General features: G+C 45.6%; 1 long non-coding RNA gene across 1 annotated transcript in view; it reads left to right on the top strand.

The window, feature by feature from the left end:
* The first annotated feature begins 229 nt into the window (after window positions 1–229).
* LOC134943696 (uncharacterized) overlaps window positions 230–19,375 on the top strand; it is a 106,018-nt gene continuing 86,872 nt past the window's right edge. Inside the window, exon 1 of the long non-coding RNA XR_010181683.1 lies at window positions 230–696. This is a non-coding gene — a long non-coding RNA (uncharacterized LOC134943696). The remainder of the gene's footprint in view (window positions 697–19,375) is intronic.

Here is a 19,375-nt window from a genome sequence, read left to right as displayed (position 1 = left end):
TGGAAAACTGTAAATGAAGCTAGGGTTCGCTGGAAAACTGTAAATGAAGCTAGGGTTCGCTGGAAAACTGTAAATGAAGCTAGGGTTCGCTGGAAAACTATAGTTGTTGAAGAGTGGCTGCTGGAAAGCCGGAATACAGACACAGGTGAGTAAGGTGATGTTGTAGAGGGTTAATTACAGTGGTGTCGTGTTACACCACAGAGTGTAACACAGAAGAGTCAGGCTTAAATGCAGGAGAGTTCACTGGAGAATCTGTAGAAGACTGCACACAGGAACCACTGGAGACAAATGAAGCACTGCAGAGAAAGTCCATGGAAGAACTGCTCACTGGAAACACTGAAGACCATTGAAGCACTGACATCCTTCAGTGCTGGGACAGGCTATTTAAACCCACAGGTTAGCAGGGATTGGTGGGCAATTAACCAGAGACCAGAGTGCAGCTGCTGTGTAATCAGGCTGGGAGCAGAGTGCAGCTGATTGGCTGAAAAGTAACATGTGATGAAAACAAACATGGCTGCGCCCATGTTTGAACTTGGAGGGAAAGACTGTTTGTAACTTGCATGTGAGTTTAACCATGAAGCTGCCAGAATCACAGTAAAGAGATTTGAGACAATGAGATGCAGAGTGCTGCACACAGACAGTGCAGATGGAATCCAGGCTTGGAACACTGGGACAGTATCAGGAGGCATTTGGAAGGTAAATACTGATGAGGAATTACCTGGATCGTGACAGACCCCTAGATACACCCCTGCCTGGGGGCCCTCCTCCTCTAGTGATCAGGTTCCAGACTGTGTTCTTGAATTATACATTATACATATGTTACCTTATACTGCACAGGATTATGATGTATTCTCTACAGTGCATTGCCAATATTTTTTTGGTACATTACCATGCACGTACTAGCAGTATTTATATATTTGTCAATGGCCCAGTCCATGCACTCACTAATAATTAGGCGATCCAATTTAGCGGCTGGCCACACCCCCTCTGGAGACTGACCACACCCATAAACATGGGCCCTACCACTGCATTCCCCGGAGGGCCCTTCATGCCCCAGTCCGACACTGCATACTGATACTAAAGTGCTGTAGAGTATGCAGGAGCCAAACATTTTTTTTTATAAAATGCAATAAATAATAATAACAACAACAACAACAATAGTATGTGGCTGAAGCTGCTTTCACATATGACGGACAATCCCTTCCAGAACCTAGTCCAAACTTCATGAGTTTAGTTTATTATCATTAAATATTCAACATGTGAACAAACAATGAAATTTCAGTATGAGCGAAACAGATACCACAGAAGTACAAATACCAATAAAACACAATAAAATGTTTTAAAAGCCATAAGAACACAAGTAAACACATGAGCAGATACAACAGTCTTATCTACCCTTAAGACCATTAAGCATATTAATTGCCTTAGGAAAAAAACTGTATTTCAGCCGGCTGGTCTTGCACAGCAGAGCTCTATAACGCGAGTTGGAAGGAAGCAAGGTGAATCCCCCATAATTAGGGTGGGTCTCATCACTCAGTATACTCCTGGCCTTGGGAAGGAGCCTCTTTTCATAAATAGACTGGATATTGGGCAATTGTAAACCTACTATTCTTCTAGCGGTTTTAACAATTCTATCAAGTGAGTTACGCTCTGCTACATTACAATTTCCATACCAGACGTAAATACTGTAAGTAAGCATACTCTCAATAGCTGACCATCGATACCCGCCTGTTTTAATCGTCCGAAATGGCATCAGAGCTAATAGGATTCCACCCTAATGCTTTTACACAGTCTGTGAAGCCAATGTTTCAATTGACACCCAAGTCCTTTCCACTTAAATGTACAGTGTGCATGTAGTATTAAGACCAGAGAGAAATGTATGGGATAGAACATGTGTGAAAAGTATTGGAAATGTGTATAGCGATGAACACTATTGGCCCCAGGAGAATGTTGTGCAACAAAAGCAAGGTGCAAGTTTGGCAGAAAGGTGTCACAAAGTGGCTGATAGTCTACTGCAATTGCAGATTCTATTTCCCATAGCACCAAAGTGAAGCGCTGGGATCTGCCCTGTTTGAGTGTTACAGCAGTCCAGCAGGTTCTCATCATGGTCACCTTTTAAATCCAAAGGAAATTTCCATTTGACAGTGATGTTCATTGTAATAAAAAGAATCTTGGAAGCTGCTTCTGCAGTGTAATCTTATGGTCACTGAAAGAATTAGGACCACATATGGAGGCCAAGGACAAACTGCTCTTCATTGAGAACAGATGGTTGTGGTAAATTTGGTAGGAGTACCCAAAAATGTGTAGGTGTGCATAGGATGATGATGTATCAAATCCATACCAGTCTCTTGCAATTCTATGGAAGCAATACAAACAAAAAACTTGCTGATAAACACAAAAATTCACACGAAGCACCTGTCTGCCATATATTGACATGGGAATGGCCCTACCCGAGACCTGACCTTTAACGACACTCTGCAACTTGACCTCGACTTGAGATGTCATGATATGTCACATACTGTCATAGAGGTCAGGAACTCAGTAAAGCTGATGCATGTTCATGTGATGTAATGATGCTTAGAAGGGGGTTGCATACATTAGAAACGAGCAGGAACACCATAATTGATGGATGGTGAGCATCTGGAATGATCTGTAACTTACTACTTCCTAAATACCTTGTGGCTCAGATTTCACTTGGGTTGTGCAAAGGTCTTAAAGAAGCATAGTGGTCTTATAGGTCAGAGGTATTAAGATGGTAGCAACACATTTGTTTGTTTGTTTGTTTTGGTAGTTGTCTACAGAATATTCTACACTGCAACACAACAACAACACAATGGGGGGTAATTCCAAGTTGATCGCAGCAGGAATTTAGTTAGCAATTGGCAAAACCATGTGCACTGCAGGGGAGGCAGATTTAACATGTGCAGAGAGAGTTAGATATGGGTGGGTTATTTTATTTCTGTGCAGGGTAAATACTGGCTGCTTTATTTTTACACTGTAAATTAGATTGCAGATTGAACACTCCCCACCTAAATCTAACTCTCTCTACACATGTTAAATCTGCCTCCCCTGCAGTGCACATGGTTTTGCCCAATTGCTAACTAAATTCCTGCTGCGATCAACTTGGAATTACCCCCAATATATCAACATAAGAGTTTTCATCTTAAGGGTGAATGCTCGCCCAAGACACATTACATATGATTTGCCATCTGTCAGGATCCGGAATGCGGCATCCCACCCGCCAGAATACCGGCTGCGGGGTGAGCAGTAAGACTCCCTTTGCGAGCTCGCTGCGCTCACCACACTGCGGACACAGTGGCTCGCTGCGTTTGCCACAGGATCTATTCACCATTTTGATAGCAGATCATGACTAGGTGGCTATTTTTAACTTTAGCTTAAGCAATAAAGACAGCAAATAAAGCATATAGCAACTGTATTCCTATATCATAACAGCAGCTGCAAAAGGCATGCAATTCCTAACAGTAAATGCAGGCAGGTCATTTCCATTTCATAATAAGCCAAATTCCATATACACAGTCTGCCCAGGTCCCATGCTCATATTAGTATGGCAATAACAGAACATCTCAAGATGGGAATAACAGAATGTGTCAGGGGTACTTTAAGAGAGGAGGAGGTCGATGTGCTGCCTCCTCCGTTCGGGCCCCCTCCTCTCTGCCAGCAGCGCTGGAGACTCTGAGCACTAGATGGCTCAGACTCTACTGCACATGCGCAGATCACTGGGAAAATGGCGTGGCGGACATTTTCCTAGTGATTCCTCTACTGCGCATGCACAGAACACCGTGAAAATGGGCGCTGCAACATTTTCGCAGTGATTCCATAGCGCTGCTGACATTATCGCAGGACACCGGAGGGGTAAGTATTTAAATAATGGGTGCAGCGTGTACGGTGGGGGCCCCCTCTGGACTCAGGGTCCCGTGTGCCCGCACACTCTGCACCCAGTATAGATACGCCAGTGGGGTGGGCATAAAAGAACAGCTCAGCGTGGGGATAACAGAACACCTCAGGATGTGGGTAACAGAACATCTCAGGATGTGGCAGTGACATGAGGTGAGGTAAATGGCTGAGGAGGCACTGGCTAGTCCCAGAGCCAGATTTATACAAAATATATGAGCCAAAGGGTTCACGTGGGCGTAATACAGAGTTGTGTGGAAAAGGTAGGTGCCTCTCCTGCCATAGACTTTTTACTCCAGAGTTTTTACTATAACAATGATTAGAATAATACAGAGCAAATATTTATAATATAGTCTTTGTATTTCTCTATCGTCCTAAGTGGATGCTGGGGTTCCTGAAAGGACCATGGGGAATAGCGGCTCCGCAGGAGACAGGGCACAAAAAAGTAAAGCTTTACTAGGTCAGGTGGTGTGCACTGGCTCCTCCCCCTATGACCCTCCTCCAGACTCCAGTTAGATTTTGTGCCCGAACGAGAAGGGTGCAATCTAGGTGGCTCTCCTAAAGAGCTGCTTAGAGAAAGTTTAGTTTAGGTTTTTTTTCTTTACAGTGAGTCCTGCTGGCAACAGGATCACTGCAACGTGGGACTTAGGGGGAAAGTAGTAAACTCACCTGCATGCAGAGTGGATTTGCTGCTTGGCTACTGGACACCATTAGCTCCAGAGGGATCGAACACAGGCCCAGCCGTGGAGTCCGGTCCCGGAGCCGCGCCGCCGACCCCCTTGCAGATGCTGAAGCGTGAAGAGGTCCGGAAACCGGCGGCTGAAGACTCCTCAGTCTTCATAAGGTAGCGCACAGCACTGCAGCTGTGCGCCATTTTCCTCTCAGCACACTTCACTGGGCAGTCACTGAGGGTGCAGAGCGCTGGGGGGGGGCGCTCTGAGAGGCAAATATAAACCTTATACAAGGCTAAAAATACCTCACATATAGCCCATAGGGGCTATATGGAGATATTTAACCCCTGCCTGACTGGAAAAATAGCGGGAGAAGAACCCGCCGAAAAAGGGGCGGGGCCTATCTCCTCAGCACACGGCGCCATTTTCTGTCACAGCTCCGCTGGTCAGAACGGCTCCCAGGTCTCTCCCCTGCACTGCACTACAGAAACAGGGTAAAACAGAGAGGGGGGGCACATTAATGGCTATATATATATATATTAAAGCAGCTATAAGGGAGCACTTAATATAAGGATATCCCTTGTATATATAGCGCTTTGTGGTGTGTGCTGGCAGACTCTCCCTCTGTCTCCCCAAAAGGGCTAGTGGGTCCTGTCTTCATTAGAGCATTCCCTGTGAGTTTGCGGTGTGTGTCGGTACGTGGTGTCGACATGTATGAGGACGATATTGGTGTGGAGGCGGAGCAATTGCCAAATATGCAGATGTCACCCCCCAGGGGGTCGACACCAGAATGGATGCCTTTATTTGTGGAATTACGTGATGGTTTATCTTCCCTTAAACAGTCAGTTGAGGACATGAGGCGGCCGGACAATCAATTAATGCCTGTCCAGGCGCCTCAAACACCGTCAGGGGCTGTAAAACGCCCTTTGCCTCAGTCGGTCGACACAGACCCAGACACGGGCACTGATTCCAGTGACGACGGTAGAAATTCAAACGTATTTTCCAGTAGGGCCACACGTTATATGATTTTGGCAATGAAGGAGACGTTACATTTAGCTGATACTACAGATACCGTAAAACAGGGTATTATGTATGGTGTGAAAAAACTACAAACAGTTTTTCCTGAATCAGAAGAATTAAATGACGTGTGTGATGAAGCGTGGGTTGCTCCTGATAAAAAGTTGATAATTTCAAAAAAGTTATTGGCATTATACCCTTTCCCGCCAGAGGTTAGGGCGCGCTGGGAAACACCCCCTAAGGTGGACAAGGCGCTCACACGCTTATCCAAACAAGTGGCGTTACCCTCTCCTGAGACGGCCGCACTTAAGGATCCATCAGATAGAAAGATGGAAGTTATTCAAAAGAATATATACACACATGCAGGTGTTATACTACGACCAGCTATAGCAACTGCCTGGATGTGCAGTGCTGGAGTAGTTTGGTCAGAATCCCTGATTGAAAATATTGATACCCTAGATAGGGACAATGTTTTACTGTCGTTAGAACAAATAAAGGATGCATTTATCTATATGCGTGATGCACAGAGGGATATTTGCACACTGGCATCTCGGATGAGTGCTATGTCCATTTCAGCCAGAAGAGCCTTATGGACACGACAGTGGACAGGCGATGCGGATTCAAAACGTCACATGGAGGTTTTGCCGTATAAAGGGGAGGAGTTATTTGGAGTTGGTCTATCAGACTTGGTGGCCACGGCTACTGCCGGGAAATCCACTTTTTTACCTCAAGTCACTCCCCAACAGAGAAAGGCACCGACCTTTCAACCGCAGCCTTTTCGCTCCTACAAAAATAAGAGAGCAAAGGGCTTGTCGTACCTGCCACGAGGCAGAGGAAGAGGGAAGAGACACCAACAGGCAGCTCCTTCCCAGGAACAGAAGCCCTCCCCGGCTCCTGCAAAAACCTCAGCATGACGCTGGGGCCTCTCAAGCGGACTCGGGGACAGTGGGGGGCCGTCTCAAAAATTACAGCGCGCAGTGGGCTCACTCGCAGGTAGACCCCTGGATCCTGCAGATAATATCTCAGGGGTACAGGTTGGAATTAGAGACGGATCCTCCTCATCGTTTCCTGAAGTCTGCCTTACCAACCGTCTCTTCCGAAAGGGAGAGGGTGTTGGAAGCCATTCACAAGCTGTACGCTCAGCAGGTGATAGTCAAAGTACCCCTATTACAACAAGGAAAGGGGTATTATTCCACTCTATTTGTGGTACCGAAGCCGGATGGCTCGGTAAGGCCTATTCTAAATCTGAAGTCCTTGAACCTCTACATAAAAAAGTTCAAGTTCAAGATGGAGTCACTCAGAGCAGTGATAGCGAACCTGGAAGAAGGGGACTTTATGGTATCCTTGGACATCAAGGATGCGTATCTACACGTTCCGATTTACCCCGCACACCAGGGGTACCTCAGGTTCATTGTTCAAAACTGTCACTATCAGTTTCAGACGCTGCCGTTCGGATTGTCCACGGCGCCTCGGGTCTTTACCAAGGTAATGGCCGAGATGATGATTCTTCTTCGAAGAAAAGACAGCTTTAGCACTATCTCAAGAGGTGCTAAGACAACACGGGTGGATTCTGAATATTCCAAAATCCCATTTAATCCCGACAACTCGTCTGCTGTTCCTAGGAATGATTCTGGACACGGTTCAGAAAAAGGTTTTCCTTCCAGAGGAAAAAGCCAAGGAGTTATCCGATCTGGTCAGGAACCTCCTAAAACCAGGAAAAGTGTCAGTACATCAATGCACAAGAGTCCTGGGAAAAATGGTGGCTTCTTACGAAGCAATTCCATTCGGCAGATTCCATGCAAGAATATTCCAAAGGGATCTGTTGGACAAATGGTCAGGGTCGCATCTGCAGATGCACCTGCGAATAACCCTGTCACCAAAGACAAGGGTGTCACTTCTGTGGTGGTTGCAGAAGGCTCACCTATTAGAAGGCCGCAGATTCGGCATTCAGGATTGGATCCTGGTGACCACGGACGCCAGCCTGAGAGGCTGGGGAGCAGTCACACAAGGAAGAAACTTCCAGGGAGTATGGACGAGTCTGGAAAAGTCTCTTCACATAAACATTCTGGAACTAAGAGCAATCTACAATGCTCTAAGCCAGGCGGAACTTCTCCTGCAAGGAAAGCCGGTGTTGATTCAGTCGGACAACATCACGGCGGTCGCCCATGTAAACAGGCAGGGCGGCACAAGAAGCAGGAGTGCAATGGCAGAAGCTGCCAAGATTCTTCGCTGGGCGGAGAATCACGTGATAGCACTGTCAGCAGTGTTCATCCCGGGCGTGGACAACTGGGAAGCAGACTTCCTCAGCAGACACGATCTTCATCCGGGAGAGTGGGGTCTACATCCAGAAGTCTTCAACATGTTAATAGACCGTTGGGAAAGACCAATTGTAGACATGATGGCGTCTCGCCTCAACAAGAAACTGGACAAATATTGCGCCAGGTCAAGAGATCCACAGGCAATAGCTGTGGACGCACTGGTAACTCCTTGGGTGTACCAGTCAGTGTATGTGTTTCCTCCTCTGCCGCTCATACCAAAGGTATTGAAGATCATACGGCAAAGAAGAGTAAGAACAATACTAGTGGTTCCGGATTGGCCGAGAAGGACTTGGTATCCGGAACTTCAAGAGATGCTCACGGACGAACCGTGGCCTCTACCTCTGAGAAGGGACCTGCTACAGCAGGGTCCCTGTCTTTTTCAAGACTTACCGCGGCTGCGTTTGACGGCATGGCGGTTGAACGCCAGATCCTAAAAGGGAAAGGCATTCCAGAAGAAGTCATTCCTACCTTGATTAAGGCACGGAAGGAAGTCACCGTGAAACATTATCACCGCATTTGGCGAAAATATGTAGCGTGGTGCGAGGATCGGAGGGTTCCGACGGAGGAATTCCAACTGGGTCGTTTCCTACATTTCCTGCAATCAGGATTATCTATGGGTCTCAAATTGGGATCCATTAAGGTTCAAATTTCGGCCCTGTCAATATTCTTCCAAAAAGAATTGGCCTCTGTCCCTGAGGTCCAGACTTTTGTCAAGGGAGTACTGCATATACAGCCTCCTGTGGTGCCTCCGGTGGCACCGTGGGATCTAAATGTAGTTTTAGATTTCCTCAAATCCCATTGGTTTGAACCATTGAAAAAGGTGGATTTGAAATATCTCACATTGAAAGTGACTATGTTACTAGCCCTGGCCTCTGCCAGGAGAGTATCTGAATTGGCGGCTTTATCTTATAAAAGTCCTTATCTAATCTTCCATTCGGATAGGGCAGAACTGCGGACTCGTCCGCATTTTCTCCCTAAAGTGGTATCAGCATTTCATCTGAACCAACCTATTGTGGTGCCTGCGGCCACTAGCGACTTGGAGGACTCCAAGTTGTTGGACGTTGTCAGAGCCTTAAAAATATACATTGCAAGGACGGCTGGAGTCAGAAAATCTGACTCGCTGTTTATATTGTATGCACCCAACAAGTTGGGCGCACCTGCTTCTAAGCAGTCGATTGCTCGTTGGATTTGTAACACAATTCAACTTGCACATTCTGTGGCAGGCCTGCCACAGCCTAAAACTGTAAAAGCCCACTCCACAAGGAAGGTGGGCTCATCTTGGGCGGCTGCCCGAGGGGTCTCGGCATTACAACTCTGCCGAGCAGCTACGTGGTCGGGGGAGAACACGTTTGTAAAATTTTACAAATTTGATACCCTGGCAAAGGAGGACCTGGAGTTCTCTCATTCGGTGCTGCAGAGTCATCCGCACTCTCCCGCCCGTTTGGGAGCTTTGGTATAATCCCCATGGTCCTTTCAGGAACCCCAGCATCCACTTAGGACGATAGAGAAAATAAGAATTTACTTACCGATAATTCTATTTCTCGGAGTCCGTAGTGGATGCTGGGCGCCCATCCCAAGTGCGGATTATCTGCAATACTTGTACATAGTTATTGTTAACTAATTCGGGTTATTGTTAAGGAGCCATCTTTAAGAGGCCCTTTCTGTTGTCATACTGTTAACTGGGTTTAGATCACAAGTTGTACGGTGTGATTGGTGTGGCTGGTATGAGTCTTACCCGGGATTCAAAATGCCTCCCTTATTGTGTATGCTCGTCCGGGCACAGTACCTAACTGGAGTCTGGAGGAGGGTCATAGGGGGAGGAGCCAGTGCACACCACCTGACCTAGTAAAGCTTTACTTTTTTGTGCCCTGTCTCCTGCGGAGCCGCTATTCCCCATGGTCCTTTCAGGAACCCCAGCATCCACTACGGACTCCGAGAAATAGAATTATCGGTAAGTAAATTCTTATTTTTTCATATACTATATATAGTCAAAACTCTGGGATATACGAGCCTCACCTGCCTCACCTTCCTAACCTCACCGCATGTCACTGGGATGGGGATAACAGAACATCTCAGGATGGGCAAAACATAACGTCCATGATGGGGATAACAGAACGTCTCAGGATGGGGATAACAAAACATCTCAGGATGGGGAAAACATAAAGTTTCATGATGGGGATAACAGAATGTCTCAAGATGGGGATAACAGAACATCTCAGGATGGGGATAACAGAACATCTCAGGATGGGGATAACAGAACATCTCATGATGAGGACAACAGAACATCTCAGGATGGGGACAACAAAACGACTCAGGATGGGGACAACAGAACGTCTCAGGATGGGGACAACAGAACAGCTTAGGATGGAGATAACAGAACAGCTCAGGATGGAGATAGCAGAACAGCTCAGGATGGGAATAGCAGAACGTCTCAGGATGGGGATAACAAAACGTCTCAGGATGGAGATAACAGAATGTCTCAGGATAGGGAAAACATAACGTCTCAGGATGGGGACAACAGAACGTCTCAGGATGGGGAAAACATAACGTTTCATGATGGGGATAACAGAATACCTCAGGATGGGGAAAACATAACGTTTCATGATGGGGATAACAGAACATCTCAGGATGGGGATAACAGAACATCTCAGGATGGGGACAGCAGAACATCTCAGGATGGGGACAACAGACCGTCTCAGGATGGGGACAACAGAATGTCTCAGGATGGGGACAACAGAACAGCTTAGGATGGAGAAAACAGAACAGCTCAGGATGGAGATAGCAGAACAGCTCAGGATGGGAATAGCAGAACGTCTCAGGATGGGGATAACAAAACGTCTCAGGATGGAGATAACAGAATGTCTCAGGATGGGGAAAACATAACGTTTAATGATGCGGATAACAGAACATCTCAGCATGAGAACAACAGAACGTCTCAATATGGGGATAACAGAACAGCTCAGGATGGAGATAGCAGAACAGCTCAGGGTGGGAATAACACAGCTCAGGGTGGGAATAACAGAACAGTTAAGTATGGAGATAGCAGAATGTCTCAGGATGGGGATAACAGAACATCTCAGGATGGGGATAACAGAACTGCTTAAGATGGGGATAACAGAACATCTCAGGATGGGGATAACAGAACTGCTTAAGATGAGGATAACTGAACATCTCAGGATAGGGATAACAGAACCCAGGATAGAGATAACCGAACATCTCAGGATGGAGATAACAGAAAGTCTCATGATGGTGATAACAGAAGATCTCAGGATGGGTATAAGAGAACTGCTCAGGATAGAGATAACAGAACCTCTCAGGATGGGGATAACAGAAATGCTCAGGATAGAGATAACAGAACGTCTCATGATTTCCAAAAGCAAAGCCTTCTAGAACTTTGCAGGAACAGCATGTTATCACAACCGTTGTTCCTTTTAATTTTTTTTGCTGAATAGCTGTGAAAAAAAAGTGATTACAAAAATGATTGTGACGATATTGCCCAATAATGATCGGGATAATATTAAGAATTTTGCTGAATAGAGCCCTTTATATTGAACCTCTTTACTGTTTCTAGTAGAATGATACAAAGTAGTTTTTGCTCGCCCCCGATTTTCTCGTTAGCTATAGTATTGTGCCATTAGCTCAGATAATGATGGAGACATTTTTTTTTTACTGCTAATTTGCAGATGACATTATGCCATCTGTTCCTGCTGTACACATGCTTCAAAAAATATTATTGTGAGGTCTGAAATTCTAAACGAAATAACGATTATATGAAAAAATTATTCTGTTAATATTCGCAAGTCTACTCTGCACTTACACAAATGTTCTCACTTCAAGCTGTCACTTTTGACTTATATTAATTACCTTATAATAAAAAATAAAATTTATTTATAGTCAATTTCTATATCCATTCCACATAGAACTGTAGCTTATGAAAAAATCGAGCGTCTTTTTTGATCACTAGGCGTACGCATGTTCATTGACAGGAAGCCAGCGTTTGGGGGTGGTAACTGGCCGAGCCCAAACTTTTTCAGGGAGGGTGTGTGACGTCAGCTCTTGCCCCGATCATCCTTATTATATCGCACTGTAGGAGTAGGTCCTGGGCTACACACAGACTGGAAAAAGCATTTGATGGTGAGTGAGCTGCGAACGGATTTGCAGCCGACCGCCGTTCGCAGAGATTTTTGCAAGGCGTACGCAGACTTGCACGGGGCAGGTTTTCATTCTATCTGGGCGGCGACTATCTGATCGCAAACCTCTGCAAATTCGCAGAGGAGCGATCAGGTATGAATTACCCCCCCACCCCATACTGAAAAGGGGTCTATTTTGTACTACAAACTGTATAACAGTCTGCGATTGTTGCAGTATTTTGCATGGTGTATTCCACCCTGTTTATATAAAAGGCATGCTAAGATGGACCAAATAAAAAAGACCTGTCCCAGCAAAGATAAAAAGGGCATGTTTCACGAATACAAAAGACATCAACATATTTCTGAAGACCACTGCACATGTCCTGAAAGAAAAATGGGCCTAATTAATGCTTGTGCGCACATGCTTTAGCATGTGTGACTTTCTCGGCTTTGCAACACCTTCAAATGGTCACTTCCTGTCAATCACTGTCCTATGAATCCTCATTGCGAGCTGGATCGCAACAGCAATTTAGGGGATGCGCCCTATGATTGCAGCACATCCACAGTCTACTGATTATCACTCATTTGCAAGAACATCGGCCATAGTGAACAAACATGAATTAGGACCAATAATAATACCCTCCTGCACACATTTACACTATTTTCACAAATGATTTCTATCACCACCATACAAGCATAAAACCACCAGGGTGTAAACCACAGCAGGCTCGGACTGGCCCACCGGGGTACAGGTGAAACCACCGGTGGGCCCCTCTGCCTGGGGGGGCCTCCTCCTCTAGTGATCAGGTTCTAGACTGTGCACTTGAATTATATATTATACATATGTTACCTTATACTGCACAGGATTATGATGTATTCTCTACAGTACATTGCTGTCATTAATCTGGCACATTATCATGCATGCACTAGCATTAATTACTATATAAATTATCAAGGAGTCCAGACCAGGTACTCTATAATGGTTAGCCAAACCTCTGTGGTTGCTGACAACACCCCCTTTGGAGGCTGACCACACCTCTAATCATGGGCCCCTACCACTGCATACCCCCGGTGGGCCCTTCATGCGCCAGTCCGACACTGAACCACAGACACTTGGAATTCTAACACCAAATAAAGTAAAAAATACACAAGAAATGAATTACCTTGCCTGCACACACCATTATTATAAGAAGAAATCCCCTATTTTTTTAAAATTATTTATAGATGTTAATGTCTCATATATAGGTACATATTTCCAATGATCAAACGACTCAGGGAGGAGCTGAGGGAGCACTGCATTGTGGGAGAAAGCAGAAAGAGACATGTCCCTGTGTTCTCCACTTCTGCAGGCAAATAATTAATATCATTAGGACATGGAGACTGAATTGTTTTAACCACAAGATTGGAGAAGCATCACTTCTGTCACCTTTCTAATATCATTCTAGCACAGCCCCCAGTGTAACCTATGGGGGCTGTAGAATCATAAATGGGCAGACGAAAAGTCGGAGAAATTAGTTATTAAATAAAAAAATGCTGAAGACAAGTGACTTATGGGTTTACAAAACAGACCCCATAGAGGAGAAAGGTCTAGATGATCTATTGGCTCCAGAGCATAAAGCATATTAATCTGCTGTTATTTTGGATCAAGTTTGTAATTGGCCAAAGAACTCTCAAAAAAAAATTAGGCAGAAAAAGGCACTACTGTAAGCTAACTTTCCCAAACTGTCTCGACCATATCCTGTCATTATATATATATATATATATATATATATATATATATACATTTGCAAATACCTACATATTCAAGTTTCAGCAAAATGATTTTGTTTTGAAGACTTAAAGATACATGTCTTTACACCTTAAATAGCTGATCTGTAAGCAGGAAGGTAAGATGAATTCATGGCCATGATGACTACAATCAACATGCAGGACAGCACCTTAAAAGTTACATGGGAAATCAACTATTCATTATCTATCCATTATCTGGATGTAATGTGGACTGTAGATACAGGCAGGCTCGGACTGGCCCACAGGGGTACATGGGAAACCACTGTTAGGCCCCACTGCCTGGGCGGCCCTCCTCCTCTAGTGATCAGGTTCTAGACTGTGCACTTGAATTATATATTATACATATGTTACCTTATACTGCACAGGATTATGATGTATTCTCTACAGTTCATTGCTGTCATTAATCTGGCACATTATCATGCATGCACTAGCATTAATTACTATATAAATTATCAAGGAGTCCAGACCAGGTACTCTATAATTGTTAGCCAAACCTCTGTGGTGGCTGGCCACACCTCTAATCATGGGCCCCTACCACTGCATACCCCCGGTGTGCCCTTCATGCCCCAGTCCGACACTGGATACAGGTATAATTCACAAAGTTAACTCTTTTTATCATAAAAGTACAGATGTGTGCTCATACTAATTGCTGTGCAGCTACAGTAATGCTAAAGCTGTTGCCCGGCGTCTCTAGAACACTGTGAGAGGTGTTTTCATGCGTCTGCGATGCGACTCAGTGCCACTGGGTGTCTCTCGCCATATGTTGTATTGAGGCTAGGTGTTGGAGAACGCTTCTGTACCTCACAGTCTATATAAAGTGGCTGTATTATTCTCTGGGGCAGGAGTTTTTAACCACTATCCTCAAGTACCATGAACAGCTCATGTTTTGTGGGTTTCTTTCTGCGGAAGTAGGTGGGATAATTACTGACCCAGCAAAAAAAGATTCACTCATTGATGCATGATTTAAGAAATCCACAAAACATAACCAACGTGGTGAAACATGAAACACAGTGGTACTCGAGGATTAAGGATGAGAACCCCTGGTATAGAGAAACTCTATAGTTTGAAACATTTAAAAAAATCTGTGGTCCAGTTGGAGAAACACCTTCATGATGGACTTCAGTACATCTACATCCTGGGACTGGTCCGTCCACCGTGAAAATATGTATTCTGCTTAGCAAGTAGTGAACAGTGAATGATTACAGGTCCTGCTTATCTGTGGTGGAACTTTTGCAATTTCAATGGGTATTAGTCCTGGAGGTGACAAAGGACTTTCAGTGCTGTCCCACCCATTCAGAGTCTCCTTCTAAGCATGTTCAAATGCCAAAGGGCCGATGGCCAACTGGGCTGGTGTGGTCACCTGAAAGCCTGGCCGAGCAGCAACATCATGCTGATGAACCATGATGCAAAGCCACTCCCAGTTACTTGTGGCTCATCCCCTCGAAGTGTGGTCACTCCCCCAATGAGGAGTGGTCACGCTGATTCGCGTCTCTAGGCCACCGCTGTAGTCCCATACGCCCCATTGTTAAGGTGTTACAAATATAACGTTTCTCTTTTATAATATCAATGAACTGATGGCTAAGAAGGAGGACATTTGGATCCAGTGTTAAAAATATAGATCCATAGCTGTATAATTCCATCTTCTCCTCGAAACTAGATGCCTGTAGCATAACTGAACACTGGGGCTAATTCAGAGGTGGGGCCGGATGTAATGAAGGCAAAACCATGCCTTGTACATGATTGCCGCTTAAAAAAAATGTTCAAGTTCCTCCGGGAACCCGCACCTCCAGCCAACTCGGACTTCATTACATCTGGCCCGTGGTTAGGGTTATCACTATGGTAATGCAGCAAGACGCGTCTATTACAAGCAGACACCTCCTTCTGCAGTCTTGTGTCCTAGGACACAGCATCGGATAACTCAGTCACCATCAGGTGGCTTACGGCATCCATAGTGTCGCACAAGCCGCCAGTTGCAGAGGCCATGAGATCTCTGTGCAACCGTGGAGTTCACTAGCCGCTTCCCTTCCCCTAAACGGCAGCAAACTGTCAATCACTGACAGTCTACTGCCGTCCTGCTCCCTACATCACAGGACCCGTTTGTGCATGTGCAGAATGGGTCCTGCTCATGCACAAAGTACCGATAATTCAATACTAATTGATAATCGGTACTTTGTGACACACAATGCAACTCCAACCGCATACGAATAACCCCCACTATTTTTCTGCCTCACAGAATGTTTTACATATATAAAATATACCTCAATTCCAGTATGTCATACTACCAGTCTTCTCATATTAATGGTATGTTCCATTGTGTATTTCCCTGTGCCCCATGTGTACATCTTAGGGGATCTAGGTATGTGAACCGCCGGTCACAACACCTCCCCCTGCATCCCACCCCCTGAGTATCCCAATGGTCAGCATGCCGACCAAGAGGGACTATTCCCACTTGTGGGTGCACAGGACACCTATAGAGTGGGAATAGAACCTGTGGTTGCCACCAAGCTAATCTCTTTATTTATAATAGTAGTAAACAATGAAAATACAATAACAAACAATGGAACAATCTGAACAGAATATCCAACAAAGAGAATCAAATATCTGTATAAAACAGGTATAGACGTTAGTGATGTGCACCGGACATTTTTCGGGTTTTGTGTTTTGGTTTTGGATTCGGTTCCGCGGCCGATTTATGAATTCGGACGCGTTTTGGCAAAACCTCCCTGAAAATTTTTGTCGAATTCGGGTGTTTTTTACAAAAACAGCTTAAATCATAGAATTTGGGGGTCATTTTGATCCCATAGTATTAGTAACCTCAATACCATAATTTCCACTCATTTCCAGTCTATTCTGAACACCTCACACCTCACAATATTATTTTTAGTCCTAAAATTTGCACCGACGTCGTTGGATGACTAAGCTAAGCGACCCAAGTGGCCGACACAAACACCTGGCCCATCTAGGAGTGGCACTGCAGTGTCAGACAGGATGGTCGATTTAAAAAATAGTCCCCAAACAGCACATGATGCAAAGAAAAAAAGAGGTGCACTGTGGTCGCTGGATGGCTAAGCTAAGCGACACAAGTGTCCGACACAAACACCTGGCCCATCTATGTGTGGCACTGCAGTGTCAGGCAGGATGGCACTTCAAAAAAATAGTCCCCAAACAGCACATGATGCAAAGAAAAATGAAAGAAAAAAGAGGTGCAAGATGGAATTGTCCTTGGGCCCTGCCACCCACCCTTATGTTGTATAAACAGGACATGCACACTTTAACAAACCCATAATTTCAGCGACAGGGTCTGCCACACTACTGTGACTGAAATAACTGGTTGGTTTGGGCCCCCACCAAAAAAGAAGCAATCAATCTCTCCTTGCACAAACTGGCTCTACAGAGGCAAGATGTCCACCTCCTCCTGATCGTCCGATTCCTCACCCCTTTCACTGTGTACATCCCCCTCCTCACAGATTATTAATGTCTCCACGGAGGAATTGATTATAATTCATTTTGATGAACATCATCTTCTCCACATTTTCTGGAAGTAACCTCGTACGCCGATTGCTGACAAGGTGAGCGGCTGCACTAAACAGTCTTTCGGAGTACACACTGGAGGGGGGGCAACTTAGGTAAAATAAAGCCAGTTTCTGCAAGGGCCTCCAAATTGCCTCTTTTTCCTGCCAGTATACATACGGTGTCTACTTGGATGCGGTCACTTATATAATCCTCCACCATTCTTTCAATGGTGACAGAATCATATGCAGTGACAGTAGACGACATGTCAGTAATCATTGGCAGGTCCTTCAGTCCGGACCAGATGTCAGCACTCGCTCCAGACTGCCCTGCATCACCGCCAGCGGGTGGGCTCGGAATTCTTAGCCTTTTCCTCGCACCCCCAGTTGCGGGAGAATGTGAAGGAGCAGCTGTTGACGGGTCACGTTCCGCTTGACTTGACAATTTTCTCACCAGCAGGTCTTTGAACCTCTGCAGACTTGTGTCTGCCGGAAAGAGAGATACAACGTAGGTTTTAAATCTAGGATTGAGCACGGTGGCCAAAATGTAGTGCTCTGATTTCAACAGATTGACAACCCCGTGAATCCTGGTTAAGCCGATTAAGGGCTCCATCCACAAGTCCCACATGCCTAGCGGAATCGCTCTGTTTTAGCTCCTCCTTCAATGTCTCCAGCTTCTTCTGCAAAAGCCTGATGAGGGGAATGACCTGACTCAGGCTGGCAGTGTCTGAACTGACTTCACGTGTGGCAAGTTCAAAGGGTTGCAGAACCTTGCACAACGTTGAAATCATTCTCCACTGCGCTTAAGTCAGGTGCATTCCCCCTCCTTTGCCTATATCGTAGGCAGATGTATAGGCTTGAATGGCCTTTTGCTGCTCCTCCATCCTCTGAAGCATATAGAGGGTTGAATTCCACCTCGTTACCACCTCTTGCTTCAGATGATGACAGGGCAGGTTCAGGACTGTTTGCTGGTGCTCCAGTCTTCGGCACACGGTGGCTGAATGCCGAAAGTGGCCCGCAATTCTTCGGGCCACCGACATTATCTCTTGCACGCCCCTGTCGTTTTTTAAATAATTCTGCACCACCAAATTTAATGTATGTGCAAAACATGGGACATGCTGGAATTTGCCCAGATGTAATGCACGCACAATATTGCTGGCGTTGTCCGATGTCACAAATCCCCAGGAGAGTCCATTTGGGGTAAGCCATTCTGCGATGATGTTCCTCAGTTTCCGTAAGAGGTTGTCAGCTGTGTGCCTCTACTGGAAAGCGGTGATACAAAGCGTAGCCTGCCTAGGAACCAGTTGGCATTTGCGAGATGCTGCTACTGGTGCCGCCGCTGCTGTTCTTGCTGCGGGAGGCAATACATCTACCTAGTGGGCTGTCACAGTCATATAGTCCTGAGTCTGCCCTGCTCCACTTGTCCACATGTCCGTGGTTAAGTGGACATTGGGTACAACTGCATTTTTTAGAACACTGGTAACTCTTTTTCTGAGGTCTGTGTACATTTTCGGTATCGCCTGCCTAGAGAAATGGAACCTAGATGGTATTTGGTACCGGGGACACAGTACCTCAATCAAGTCTGTAGTTGCCTGTGAATTAACGGTGGATAACGGAAACACGTTTCTCACCGCCCAGGCTGCCAAGGCCTGAGTTATCCGCTTTGCAGCAGGATGACTGCTGTGATATTTCATCTTCCTCGCAAAGGACTGTTGGACAGTCAATTGCTTACTGGAAGTAGTACAAGTGGTCTTCCGACTTCCCCTCTGGGATGACGATCGACTCCCAGCAGCAACAACAGCAGCGCCAGCAGCAGTAGGCGTTACACTCAAGGATGCATCAGAGGAATCCCAGGCAGGAGAGGACTCGTCAGACTTGCCAGTGACATGGCCTGCAGGACTATTGGCTTTCCTGTGTAAGGAGGAAATTGACACTGAGGGAGTTGGTGGTGTGGTTTGCAGGACCTTGGTTACAAGAGGAAGGGATTTAGTGGTCATTGGACTGCTTCCGCTGTCATCCAAAGTTTTTGA

Source organism: Pseudophryne corroboree, chromosome 7, assembly GCF_028390025.1.
Source record: "Pseudophryne corroboree isolate aPseCor3 chromosome 7, aPseCor3.hap2, whole genome shotgun sequence".
NCBI classification, from domain to species: domain Eukaryota; kingdom Metazoa; phylum Chordata; class Amphibia; order Anura; family Myobatrachidae; genus Pseudophryne; species Pseudophryne corroboree.
Note: the sequence above shows the minus strand (reverse complement) of the source record. Positions and strands in the feature narration are given on the sequence as shown.